General features: G+C 28.0%; 1 long non-coding RNA gene across 1 annotated transcript in view; it reads left to right on the top strand.

Annotated features, from left to right (window-relative positions):
- Window positions 1-546: 546 nt before the first annotated feature.
- Window positions 547-14,696, top strand: part of LOC114127709 (uncharacterized) — a 59,159-nt gene continuing 45,009 nt past the window's right edge. Inside the window, exons 1-2 of the long non-coding RNA XR_007605299.1 lie at window positions 547-810; window positions 13,711-13,821. This is a non-coding gene — a long non-coding RNA (uncharacterized LOC114127709). The remainder of the gene's footprint in view (window positions 811-13,710; window positions 13,822-14,696) is intronic.

Below are 14,696 nucleotides of genomic sequence, written 5' to 3'. Positions count from 1 at the left end.
TACCTATGTATATTTTGCTATAACAATCATTAAATGAGACATACAAAAACGTATAAGAATTATATTGTTATTGTTCTTTTGCATTACAAACATTGAGCATTTAAAATAATAGACAATTTAAATAGCGGAGTGTGGGTAAACAATTATTTAACAAAACATAATTCATTACGTACAGGTACAATTCATTTCGGGAGAGATCGCCGATTGGTAAATGTTTTTCGAGAATAAAAACAAAACGGTTTAGTCAAACAGTAACCTAAAAGAGAGTTGGATGCTGCAGCTTAACGTTAGACGTACTAAAGCGGTTAACGATGAATATCTGTTAAATGTTTTAATGAAATAAACCTTCTTAAGGAATTTTAAAGAATACGCGACTGCATATTATATCGAGTTGTGTTACATATTGCTTTTGGACCGTGTAATAGCGCATTCTATCGGCCGTTGTATACGTTTCACTTTGGGTAACACGCCTCTCAATTTTATGGTGGGAACTGGGAAGTTCCAAATTATTGTTTTTGTTCTTTATTATCATCACTATGATATCGCGGCGTCATGACTGGTTCGGCCGACGCATTAAACTGGTATAGACCATTAGACCAGTGTCTACAACTGTCTAGTATTTATTATAAACTAGTGCTGGTAGGTTGTGGTTAGTCGAGTTTAAGTATATTGTTCCGTAATGCCGCTACGACTCGTTTGGTGTTATTAATACATAAAATTAAATTGTTTAATTTCCGAGTGTGATTGACTATAATACGCCTACTATAGAATTTAATGAATAGATGGTTCCGTGAAGTGGCGGACATACTGGTACGTACTAATGCTAGTTAATAATTATTAGGCATTTTGTTTTATTTGCGTATACTTTAAACGTGCTCATATAGTTACGTTATACTCATAAAATAACACCGACTACTACCTATATTAACAATTGCTCTTGCTCGTTAATTTGCATGTCTTCTATAGTTCTATCCAACAATAGGTTATATAATATAACAGTTAAATAGTTTTGGACGATTATGCGTTTTAGGTTATTCTATTCTATTGAAATTATTTGTACATTTAAAATAAGACTTGCATGGTTTCAAACAACAGCGTTAACGTTATTATTAACATCATCATATTTAAAAGTTTATGGAATCATATAACTTAAATAAACTATCAATTATATAGGTAATTTGTTTTTCTCATTTTCTGATGAACAAAAAAATACCCCGTAATATTATCCACTTGTAAATTGTGTACATTATAATAAATTCCATAAAAAAAATATCATCATAACTTCATGTAAAAAGAAACCAAGCTTAAACATGTTACGTGCACTAGCGAATTTAACAAATGACAAATATAAACGATTGTCGCCCATGTCCCATAAACAATAATACCAAGCTAATCGTATTTTAATATTATAATTTTGTTAAAATAGTAAAGATTAATAATAATACATTGAAAAAATACTAAAAATATAATCCTTAAGAAGACTTAGTTATACACGTGTTTGTTATCTTAAAATGCATAAGTAGGTATTTTTAAGTGTTATTACTTTAAACATCAATAATTCACTTTTAAACGAAAACATCAATAAAAGCCTACGTGATTAACTGGATATTATTCTTACCTTTAAGTTTGATAATAGGTAAATTTACTCCAATATTAAAGTTAACAACATAAAATGGGTTCTGTTAAACTTGCTATGAGATATCTATGTTAATAAGACGGAGCCAACTGCACATGCGGGTATGACGTCCTTTGAATCACAGAACTATTTCTTACCTGCCGTATAGGAATTTATTTATAAAATACTTGTTTAATATTAAAATAGGTAATAATAATAATAATACACACATATAGATGCCGAATGCCAATTGTTATTATTTATAGTACAGTACACGTAGGTACATTGTATGCGGGTACCCGCATATGAATCATTAAAACTTATCAATACCTTCTGTTAATTGATTTATGTTAATTAATTTTGCCAAACAAATGTAAATTACAAATAATAATAATAATATGTTACTTTTATTTCAATCACCTACGAAAAACGTCAACTGTTTAACTAAGAAAGATGTTTGTATACGTACTAATTATGCACACAATTTTGTTTCATCTAATAATTACATGACTGATATTTAAACAGTAATGAGATTTGATTTTTTTTTTATAAATATACAATACTGAATACAATATATCTATTACGAAACATATTTTCGTCATGATAATTTTGATTTTTTTATAATAAAATAGTAGTATAGGTACTCTCGTATCATGTACATTAATAAGTTTAAAAACAATTATATTTTATAAAGGTTTCTGAGTGGCAGTTTTTCCAAAAACACAATAGAGGCGATGCTTCCCTTGAAAAGTTAAAAATAAAATAGAAAAAACATTTTTTACATTCGAATAAAAAGTATTCATTTTACAAAATATTTTTCTTTTTTATTACTTATTATTATTTTTTTTTTTTTGTTTGAAAGTGTTAAAGTAAAAAAAATCATCTATGTATAAATATGAATGCATTGTTGAAAAATAAGAATTTTAAATTAACGTCTCTCAACACGACTGCTGCGCTCTAAGATTAGCTGATAAACTGGCATGTTTTGTACCGTAGTGGGGCGGCGATTGATTCAATCGCCCACCGTGTTTCAAGGTGTACACACACACACACCACACACACACACACACACACACACACACACAAAATATCAAAACATATCGTATGAAAATTAATAATATTATATGAACATTTGCAGTTATCTATTATAATTATTTTTATGCTGTTAATAATCATAATTTTTCATGCATATATTTTTAAATGTACTTCTAGTCCCTAAACTGACTTCTTTCTGTCGTTTCTAGTGTTTGAATATTTTTAATTTATACTCGTGATAAAACAGATATAAAACGGTAATCCTATTTCGTATTTATCATATTTAACTATTGTCAAAAATGTAGGTATAAAGCAGTGGTTCTTAACCTTTTTCGAATGACGGAACACTTAACATTTTATGAGGTTTTCGCTAAATAAGGTCGTAAAATAAAACAGTAATTATATTATTTTTTTAATTATTAATATATATCATAAAACCGTTTGCAAATATGTTTGTAAAACGTCTTACTTATATCATTGTGTTTTGTTTTAAAAGTCAAAATCTTAAAAGAATGAAAATAGAAATACTAAATAAATTTTTTTTCACTGATTTTAACATTTTGTCGGAACACTTATATTAAGTCCACGGAACACCTGTTTACACCGTTTAAGAACCACTAGTATAAATAAAGTATCTCCTAGGTCATTTTACGTAGTTTATGATATCTCCTATTTTAAGAATAAAATACACGTTTTTGAACTATTCTGTATTTTTTCCCCGTAGGTATATCTATAATGAAACGTGCAAACGTACATTTTTTTCTATAAAAATCATTAAATGAAACATAAAAAAATGTATATTGAACAAGATTCTTTATTGTTATTCCTTAGTACAAATATTTAAGATAACAGTCATTAGTCACTTTTGTGAAACTATTTGTCGCTTCTTCAGAAAGTTATTGCCAAAACTGTTCTTGATTAATTCTATTACAAAAGCAAAAATAAACTGAGAGGAAATGGTTTAAACGCATGCAGATTTTCATTTACAATATAGAACGTGTTAAAGAATATGTCTGATTGTGAAAAAGCTGATCTCTGTATTTTGGAAAATGATATGAACGTGCAATCGATTAGGTATATAAAATTACCTAATGATGGATTGGAGTTTTGAAGACCTAAAATTTACTAAACATGAAGCAAAGTGATTTAAAAATCAGTTTTGGTATTTTGGTGGAAAAATCTCTAATTTCTTTACAACCGGTCTGTATATGAGTTGATTATAATTTAGTTGATTTGTATTTTTCTCAGAACTGTAATTTCTTTAATAATAAATTAAGTATTTAAAATTATTTAAAATTCATCGTAAGAAAAAAAATGTACTACTGCTTCCCTGAAAAATCTGGTAGTTTCTTTAGATCATTTATAACACTTCCCTTATAAGCACGCAGAAAATATGAAACAAGTTATGACTAGTTACGAGTTCACAAAATAAAAAATATAAAAGTATCTCTGTTTACAATTCTACTTGAAAAAACTCTAAATTAATAAAGTATTTTACAAATAGAAAGAAAATAATTTTTTTTAATATTTTCAATAAATTATTACTTATAAATAGGATTCTTTAACCAATTATCGCCTTAGGTCTTTTTCCTTTGATCCGATATTACTTATCATGTGGTGAAATTATATTTATAGGATTGACCTTATCTTTGAAAGATTTGATACAATTATATAGAAACGGAAGCAACTCCTTTCACCCAAAAATGGCATTCCTCTTTTCGTCAACGTATTATCTTCAACTAAACATGATTGTATTTTTCCCGCTCATGGTTTCTTAAATAATTTTTTAGAAAGTATTATCTCATAACTATATAGTTTAATCAAATAAAAGATCCATTTAGCGTAACTCTGAGAAAACAATGAAAAGGTGGCTTTTATTATTCCAATAATGTATTACATTTCTGAATCTTAAAAAATTATATTATGTAGGTGAGTATCTGTAATTAGTTGTTAAAATAAAGCATTTATTTTATGTGATTATTAAATTAGTAATAAACCAAAATCAAGTTACTGCATGTATATAATTTATTGAATGCCAACATTTAACAAACTATTATCGACTTAACTCTCCTTCCTCTATTATATATTGTTGGATTTTATCTTCAATTTTTAATTTACGTTCTTTTACGTTTGTATTTTTAGGAAAGTATTGTAAACGAATACTATTTAATTTAATATATATTATTCAATTATAATTATAATGTATCTATATATGCACACAATTATTTAAATTATTATATTATACCTAATTATTTTAATGTATACATAAACGCAATATATTTTTGGGGAGTTATAAAAACAGTCTCTCAGAGTTATGCTCTGATAATGGCTTTATTAAACTATAGATTTAAGTATTTTAACACAGTGCTTTCCAAAATGTTGAAGGTGAAACGGTGGGAGAAAAGAATACCGTCCATAAAAACTAAGCAAAATACAATTTTGTAATACGTATTTCAAATATCTATTCAAAAACGACAAATATGATTATTTGTTTAGTTATAAATAATTGGTCAATATATTACTTGTTTGACATATCATACGAATTGCAGGAAACAAATTATTTATTTATTTATGAAATAAATTATTATGGTGATTAATAAATTTTTGAAATAACCGCAATGAATTAATCACAAGATCTTGTATTATAGGTGTATTATAAAAATTATTCCCAAATTGAAGTTGAAAATAAAAGTACTAGCTGATTATTGTTTTTATATTTTGCACTTGAATTGGTCACTGTAGCGATTGCTCGTTCCGTACCCATAGTAGCTTCTCTAAAACCTGCAAATTGCAGAAACAATCTTATTTTCTTCTAAGTAACAATTTAATTTAATTTAAATATTTTTTTTAGATATCTTCGCAATGTTAGAGATAGGTAAAATAGGTCTAAATAATATTCGATTTGGGTTTTAAGGCCTTTTTGAAGACATGTGTTATATTATTGCAACTTGAAAAATATCAGAAACTATATGCTTTGAAAAATCGATCGGTTGAATATATATTTGAAAGGTTATATTAAAAATAATACATAATCCTTTAATAGATTAGCCTCTATGGTCTATACCTATTACCTACAATTGAGAAATACCCATTGAAACAGGTGGTCGCGATTTACGCAGAGAAGAAATTCCTTTAAATGTCTGCATCGTCAAATATGGGTCTAAAATTATCCAAAATTGTGATGTTTTTTTGCTGGCTTACTTAACTATTTTTTTCGTAGCTCAAAAATTTTTTTGATAACTTATTCATGGTTCCTTATTTTCAATAATAGTTATGTTGCAACGTTAGATAATGTTAGAGAATCATACATTAAAATTTTAGTAATATCTTTTGTTTGATCGTGTTTACATTTTTTTTTTATACCTTTCTCTGTAATAATTTTTGTGTTTTTTTTGATGTTAAGTAACTTATTATGTTTTAAAAAAAATGTATTATTACCAATTGCCTCTTAAAATTTATTTGTGTAAAAAAATGTTTTAGCCTCTTTTATTACTATATTATTAGCCGTGAGATTTCTATACTATAATGAACAAATATAATACTACGATGCAGCAAAGATATCTTTTTTACCCCATGTATATACTTTGTATTTTCATCCGGAAATGAATTATTCGAATAACAATTAACAGGTTTTGTCAGTATTTACAATAACACACGAAATCGTTTGCCGATGTAGACATCGCTTGTCGCGCGTCCGGCGGCTAATTTTTGTAACTATATAGAACGTCGTTAACCATCGTACGTCGTCGTCGTTGTTGCCGCCGCCAACAATATTAATAGTGGGATGGTCATCTGGTGGATTGGTGAAGGGGGAGGACCAATTTTTACAACACTAATATTATTTTCGTCGTATAATATGAATAAACTATATCGGACATAAAAACAATTTTGTACGTAACTTTTAAGATAACTGATCTGTTATTTTCAATTCTTTTTCAAATTGCACCATATTTCTGATCGATGCGTCTCGTATATTACCTTATGTATAATATTTTACGACTGAAATTAATTAACACAAGTTAACACAGCTTTCAATAGGATAATCACAATTCTACTCAGGGGGTTTCTGAGGCAAGGCGAGCGGATCCCTCACCTAGGGTCCTGCTCTCTTATCAAAATTGGAAAGGCCTCTCTTTTATATAGGTAGATATAATAAAAAAGTCTTATAAAATAAGTTTGTTTTATGTAAAATTGTTTGGAACACAATAAAATATTATTTACGGTATTTTTATTTACCAATTTAATATTATTAAATTAGTAAAGGTAGGTAAGATAGGTACCTACCTATCATATTTGTTACTTATTAATCTATTTACGTTCTTGCCATTCTTGCTTTCTTTTTTAAATTCAAACGGCTATATTATAATTAAGAACATTTTTTTTGAATGATAAATATTTTTTTAAATACAAACCATTTTGAAGGAGGTATTAACACCCCTATTTGCACCTATGATCCTTGACAGTTTATATCTATATATGCAACTGACGAAAGTGATATTTGTCCTGCAATTTTATGCTGCCCAGTAAAGATGACCTGCGCTTAATCGTCGGGACAGTCCCGATTCTAACTCTGTGTGTTAGAAAGTAAAAACTACATTTTTTTAAACTATTTTCTCTTGTAAGTATTTACAATATACTTCTCACAGCCTCAATCTTCTTATGGATTTGTTCTTTTAGCTTCACGACTTTATATTCACGTTGATAATGTAATGACTATAAATCTAGATTATCTAAACTGAGTGGACGACTTTGAAAAACATTTATTATGTAGATTGCGGATCTATATGAATATTACTATAAAGGTATATACTATTATTTTTTGCTCCATTACCTATATTCCGTTAAAATATTCAGAAATTGGGAAATTCAAATATTGATGAAAATATTGTGATGCAATTCACCTATTAGTGAAATGAAACTAGGATTTGGGATTTAATTTTTACCACAATAAAGTATGTACCTATTTAAGGAGTTATGATATAGTAGGCATATCACATAAAATAAATTGTTAAATATACTTATATACCTATGGTTATATCTATGAACAAAACTATGTGCAAGTGTATAGGTACGTTTAGCCGTTTAGGTATTGTGTCCTGTATATATCTTATCATGTGAATAACTTAAATAAAGTATCTATATAGTGTTATTTTTATGAAAAAAAAGTTTCACAGTTTTGGATGTTGTAGCCTTTTCTGAATCGTAGAATAAAGAACTTGTTAAATTAGAATAATAGGCATTTCAATGCGTGTAAAAAACACCTGAAAGATAGGAATTAACGTCTCAAAAAATATTGATTACCTACTCACATTTTTGTTTTGTAAGTTTCTTTTTATAGCCAGTAATATAAAGTTTATTAAGTATTCCAGTATGTATAGGTGCGTTTTACGTAAATTGAATGAATTGGTACGAAAATGCGGAGTAGAACTTAATGGTTCGTATAGAGTCGAAACTAAAAATGTACCTATTTCAAAATAAAAATGTATTAGACGAATTGAACAGATCCATACACACAATAAATTATAGGTTATATCAAGTCAAAGTGCAGGTTTTCCCGAAAAGACATAATAGCGAGGCTTTAAAAGTTGAAAAGGAAAAAAAAATGGTCATTACATTCGACTGTAAAATATTTGTTTTTCAAATAATTTTTGCTTTTGTATTATTAGCTATACGTTTTTTTGAATACGTTTCAGTAAAAAGATATAATATATTCAACGCACAAATCATATATGAATACATTGATGATAAATAATAATTTTAAATTAATCTACACGCGATTATCGCGCTATAAGCTCTCATTGGCCCATCATTATATTTAATGAAGTAACATTAAAATAACATGTTATTTTTTTTTACAATATCGATGTGGCGATTGATTCAGTCGCCCATCGCAGTTTTAAGATGTACACACACACAAACACACACATGTACAATCATTTGAACTGCGCATGCGCGTTACCGGTTGGGCGGCAATAACTATATTGGCCCTCCGTCCCGCGGTATCAGCCGTGACGATGAACGACTTATCGGCATAATTATTATTGCGCAGCTTGCGGTATTCCTCATTGTAAAACTGCTTAACTGCATATTATTATCAATTATCTATAAATATATCGAACGGAAGTCAATAAGATCATGAAAATTTGTAGTTGCCCATTGGCTATTATATTTTAATCATATATTTGTGCTGTTAATAATCATAATTCCCCATGCAAATATTTATATATGTATAGGTATATTTCTAGTCCTTATACTGACTATTTCTTGTTGTTTCTAGTGTTTGAGTGTTTTTAATTTCTACTGATTCGTGATTTTAGTTTTAATTATTATACAAAAACATAATGAATTCAATTTCTAATACAATAATACTATGTTTACTCGAAACTCCATAAAACAGATATGTATTTAAGCGGCATATAAAGGTGAACCTATTCCGTCTTTATATCATACATTAAAAAGCGACTACCGGGTCAAGTAAAGTTTATCAATGTCGATGTGACGGAAATTTAACACTCAATGAAAATAAAACCATGTTTATATGACGTTCTCAGTTTATAAAAGTTTTCCAAATCATAACAATTCATAGATGTAACAGCGGTAACAGTTGTAAGAATACAAATAAATGTATAAATATTAAAGAAGTAACTGGCTTTCGATATTTAGGTATCATATTTGATAAAAACTTACGGTGGAATCTTCACATTCAAAACCTAGTTGAGAAGTTACGCTCAATAATTTATAGATTCTATAAATTATAAAGAGTTAAGTTTCCAAGCAAACATCGCGGATTATTTATTTTGCTCTACATCAATAAATATTTCGATATAAAATGTTTGTATGGGGAAGGAGGATTAGGCGATACTGTTCTAAACAAATTGCAAATAAACGTAAACCAGAATAACATATTAAGAATTCGCTTAAATAAACTTCTCACTGTAAGGTTCTACGAATCAAAATTATAGAGAGCTGGGTATTTTACTAATTAGATTTCTTTATAAACAAATTAATATTTTGTTCACTTTTGAAGGGTTATAAACCAAGAGAAAGATTTCAAATTTTTGGAAGATTAAAAAGAAAATATATAGGTAAATTTAACGGTATACGATATGGTTTAATATACCAGTCAAATATTCAAATAAATCTTTTGATTAATCTTTCGTAAATTATTTAGGACCTGTGTACCTACTTTAACGGTAGGTATACCTATGTTATATCTATATAAAAAAAAATCATTGGTTATTTTCTCGATTAATCTAAGTCCTTCATATACTTTGCTATATTTAATATCTAATATTACCTATATTTCATTCTTACAATTTTTCTATTGTTAATTTTTTTTTCTAACTTCTATTTTATTTTTCACGTTATTTTGCTACTTATGTATAATATAATTTGTGTTCTTAATTATTAATTATTACTATATATCTCTAACACTAGCTAATAGCTTAAAAGATATAGATAATCATATGCAAACTAACTTGTTTTTGTAATTTATGTAATTTATGGTGGTTTGTATAATAATAATAATAGAAAATATTAACTTAGTTTAACTACCTGACAAAAAAAGTAATAACGTATCTACAAGATCATTTAACGTACCTTTAGTATCTCTAACATTTGCGTTATGCGGCTTCCGCTTCCGCTTCTAGAAGACTCGCCAGCCTTTATTTATTTATATATAGCACGTTAGGTTTTTCGTAACGTATTTCAGTCTTTCTCTCGTACCGTCTGGAGGCTAGCATGAATTTAATTTATATTTGTGTTTAGTATTTTATGTTAGTTTTTAGTATATAGTTGTAGGTTTATCTATTTTCATCTACTTATAAATATACACATTATTAAACTGTAGATACTTTAAATGATATAGTCATTTTGTAATGTTATTTGTTGCCTCCTCCAGAATATTATTACCAAACCACCAAGGACAAAGTCAAGGTAGAAGATTCAATAGTATTAGCTAGCATATTAAAACAATTTTTAAATAATATTAATTGGTAGGTACTTACTCTGGAATTCTAAATTATCATTGTAAAACCATTGATTATTATTCGTAATTAAATTGATTAATACATAAATTTAAGACTTTTCACAGCACCAGTATACATCATTAACATAAGTGTCGAAGTTGTAAGTACCTGTAAGTTAATTTAAAATAAATTTTATCATTTTAAAAATAAATAATTTAATGTACATTAACAATGAAATTACTTTTTCATGGTTTTACTGATTTGGTACTGCTCTAGTTGATCCCCGTCAAAAAAGTATCTCCCCGGCCATTTACATCTTTTGTGTTTTCGATGTTATTAATGTATATAGAAACTAAGTACGGATTAAAAAAAGGTACGAAATTATATTAGGTATTCATGTGAAATTCCCAAATTAGATATTTTAAAAACAATGTTTGTATAGTTAAATACTTAAATCCGTGTTGTAAAATTAATGATATAAGCTAGATAGGTAGGTATATAACTATATATAATTCATCTGCAACAATTTTTCTTTGGAAAACGCAAATATCATTCATAAAACTTGGACTTGTGATAGTGGACACGAAATGATTTTAGATCTACAAAGAGGTCGGTGGCAAGCCGATGTCATTTAAGCTCATGTCTAACAGAAAAAGGTATTAATGTAAAGCTAACGTAAAGTTACCTACTATTGTTCACTCCGTTTATGGTTGGGCTCATGAACTAACATCAGTGGACTTTTGTAAAGACGAATTTGGAATGAGCAAATCTACTGTAATAGATTGGAATAACTTTATTAGGGAAGTAAGAATGTGTTCTTGCGTGGCGCTCGTGGCGCTCGTCAACTACACCTGAGTGGCGGGGGTCAATTAGACCAATACCTTTAATTTAACACATTAATCTATAAAAACATAAAAAAACATTGTTGATACAATTTTATAATCTTTAATTTTGAAAACGACCGTTCGTTCACCCACTGAAAAAAAAACAAGGAAAAAATTTAAATGTCTATAAATAGTTCAATAAGAGTCAAAGTATTTAGAAAATATTATCATGTACCTAGGTATAGAGTATTTAAATTTAAACTTTTAGTAAAAATCAGTAGGTACCTATCTACATTATACATCATATCTACATTTACAGTTATATTGTTTTAGAATTCCTATAAAATTAAAAATCGTTGAAATCGTTAATAGTTATTTTATTCATAAATACCTATACGTTCAATTTCATAAAAATTGAGTTTTTTTATCGTTCATAAAAATAAATATTAATAACGTAATAATTTATTCTATAAATACAAAAATTTTAATAAAATTCAGATTAATAGGTTACATTATCCTATACTCCTATGGTTGTTCTGTATTACTTTCTAGATAATAAAAAGCGGTAAGTTTTTGGTGACATTATGGAATAGGACCAACATCGTTCATTTGAATATATCTGTGACTAACACATTATATTTAACTGATTGAAGTCGATAATTTTGTCTTAATTTGATTATTATTTTTCGTACATTACTTAAATGTTTAATTTTTCGATAACTAAAAGGATAAAGAAACGAATTTTTTAATAACTAGTATAATATTATAAGACGTAAAAAATTATAGAATATATTTTAATTGGCTATTCGTGTTTAATAGTATAAAACTTCCTACGCACGTCTAAATGAGCAGTGACTTTATACAAAAACGACTACGGGGTTACGCCGAGCCACACAACTACTCGCATGTATCATTGATCACTCGTAAAAAGGAAAACGGTCCGTTTGGGATTTACACGTCACGGTAGTCAAAGTAATACTAACACGGTATCTCCGGAATTCAACTCGAATGTGTGCACGCGGTGCATGGAAATGGGTGGAGCCAAATTCCACTGCTACGGCCGATAAAGCCAACAACGCCATCTCTCCAGCGATATGTCAACCAACACATTTTTATGAGACGTCCTCTTAGGAACATGCCACACCCGCGTGTGTTTTCTCCGTTCTGCATACATAAATACAACACAGCAAATTTTTGTTCAGAGAATTAATTTTATGCTGTTAGCTTTAATATTAGAGTCGATTTACCTATTATCAAACTCAAAGGTAATAACATTGTCTAGAGCATCCCATAGGTTTTTATTGATATTTTAATTTTTAAGTTAATTACGAATACCTTAATATATTTCATAATTATAACTATAGCTCACTTAAAAATTCAAATATCAATAAACGTTTATGGGATGCTCTGCACAATATTATTACTTTTAAGTTTAATAATAGGTAAATGGACTCTAATATTAAAGCTAGTAGTATAAAATTAATTCCGTTAAACGAAAATTTGCATTTGTGACGGTTATCAACATATTATGGAGTTGTGGCGTCCTCTAAAATATTAATGGGAAGAACTAAGAGAATTGCATAGCAAGTGGTATATTTAGGGAAGAGAGCAGACACCTCCAATATTTTTTTAGTATATTTTCCTGTATTTTAATACTACTTTGAAATGGATTTGCGATATTGGGTATCAATCAAACATAAGGATAGTATTAAAAAATAATCACTAATAAAGTATTGGACAAATTAGCAGAAGAAAAATATGTTTCTATATTATACCTTAAATATTGTGAGACTAAGTTTTTTAAATTTAAGTGTTTTTTTTTTTTAATATACCTATTTATAACAATAATAGGTACAATACAAGAGTATAAAAAATAGTTAAACTGTAGATACAAGAATGAAGAAATTACTAGTACATTTAAGTGTTAATTAATTTTTAATTTAGTCAGTAAAATTGTTTTTACTTTATTCCTGTATGCTTAATTATAATCAAAGACTTAACTAGAAATCCTAAGATTTTTACAAGAAAATTACCACTTATAAGATTTGCTATAGACAGTTATAAATTCGTGATGAAACTATGATAATAAAAGTGGAGGTAAAATGTTGCCAGGAGTCGGAACAAACCTAAAAAATCTTAAAATACTACGCCACAATGTGTAGCAATATCCTTCTTTAAATATTGGGAAAACTAGTTGATGTAATTGTCGCAAATCAATGCATTTAAGTAATAATCTTTTTATGATAGAAGCTTTTGTTTTTTTTTATAGGTAACCACATAATATTGTAAATATTTGTCGCCTTCCGATAATCAGAATCAGCAATCAAACAATCAGCAATAGTCTCAACGACGCAATGAATACGTCGAAGACCTCGGACATGTACGTTTAAATTCTTATCATAATTTAAGTCGTTGCATTTACCCAATTTTTAACTTAATCATGTAGCTTATGCAAAGGTGTAAAGGTAATACTTTATATATTATTTTTCGGTACTTAATGAATTTACTTAGAGACGGGCGCGGTGACAATAAATGTAACGTATTGTGAGGGTTGTTATTTATTTTTACTAGGATTAAGATGTTTGTGACTTTACATATTTTTTTTAGGTTGTTCAATAGCTGCTTCCTTCCTTGTATGCAAATGCGTTTCGTGATGTCTAATATAAAATATAATTACATATTTTACCATTTTTATTTATTCATAAGTGCATAGTTCTAACTTTTCTATTTAAGTGTATAATTGATGAATTTCGATATAAAATGGCAAAACAATAAACATACCGTATTTTATATTTCACACTATAGCTGAATAACCTGTCCGGCTTCTCCCGCGAGTATATTTCTTTTTTTGTATTTTTGTTACTGTATAATAAGAATATTGGTGTAGGCGCGATGCGTGAGATTATTTTTATCAAAAAATTTCTCGGAAACATTCTTATCTACACACGACCGACAAAAAGGATAAGTTGCAGGTAAATGGAAACCCGCGGGCCGCCATGTTGCACAATACGTATTGTTAGTGAATAATTATTAAAAATTATTAATCCACATAAACACAACATTTTTGAAAATCCTTTCTTATTGCATGGTTAAAGTAAAAGAAATACTGTTCCAAATTTAAAGTTAGTACCTACGTTATGTTTAGTTTTTGAGATAAGTGATCAGATAGTGAGTGGTATTTGGCTTTTATAAGTATATGTAATATAAATTAAAAGAACGTTATATCTCTATTTTACGAATGTTATGTTAGGTAAA

Source organism: Aphis gossypii, chromosome 3 (genome assembly GCF_020184175.1).
Source record: "Aphis gossypii isolate Hap1 chromosome 3, ASM2018417v2, whole genome shotgun sequence".
NCBI lineage: Eukaryota > Metazoa > Arthropoda > Insecta > Hemiptera > Aphididae > Aphis > Aphis gossypii.
The sequence above is the reverse complement of the archived record's forward strand: the minus strand, read 5'-3'. Positions and strand labels throughout refer to the sequence as shown.